This window comes from Hemiscyllium ocellatum, chromosome 3, assembly GCF_020745735.1.
Source record: "Hemiscyllium ocellatum isolate sHemOce1 chromosome 3, sHemOce1.pat.X.cur, whole genome shotgun sequence".
In the NCBI taxonomy this organism is placed as follows: domain Eukaryota; kingdom Metazoa; phylum Chordata; class Chondrichthyes; order Orectolobiformes; family Hemiscylliidae; genus Hemiscyllium; species Hemiscyllium ocellatum.
The window spans coordinates 112,903,013-112,903,717 of record NC_083403.1 but is presented as its reverse complement, the minus strand read 5'-3'; positions in this window follow the sequence as shown (position 1 = coordinate 112,903,717).

Here is a 705-nt window from a genome sequence, read left to right as displayed (position 1 = left end):
TCCATTTTGATTTCTGTGCCATGCTGCAAAGCCTCCCTCCACTCCATTGAAAAGTGCATGCACTGATTATATTTGTGTATATTTAATACACTCCTCTTTGATAAAATTAGTTTGATCAATCAAGCTTATTGCGTCATGTTTTGTGCAAATTGTGAACACTCACTGGGCATGTTAAATATAACTGTGACACTTAGCTTACAATTTTACAGCATTAATTAATGAACAATTAACTAAATTGCTATCCTAATTAAGGAATCACCAGTTATATGGGCAGTTACCTTGTATTTATAAAGGTAGTGTTCATCATTTCATTGAACATTACATCGAGCTTTGCTCGCTTTCGTCAAGGGTGAAATAGCAAGACATTTGGATAGAAATTGTCTCTTTGGGCAGACACAGCAAGAGTTCATGAAAGGCAGGTTTAACTAATTGACTGGAATTCTTTGAGGTGAAAATGTGTTGCTGGTTAAAGCACAGCAGGTTAGGCAGCATCCAAGGAACAGGAAATTAGACGTTTCGGGCCAGAGCCCTTCATCAGGAATGAGGAAAGTGTGTCCAGCAGGCTAAGATAAAAGGTAGGGAGGAGGAACTTGGGGGGAGGGGCGATGGAGATGTGATAGGTGGAAGGATGTCAAGGTGAGGGTGATAGGCCGGAGTGGGGTGGGGGCGGAGAGGTCAGGAAGAAGATTGCAGGTTAGGAGGGTG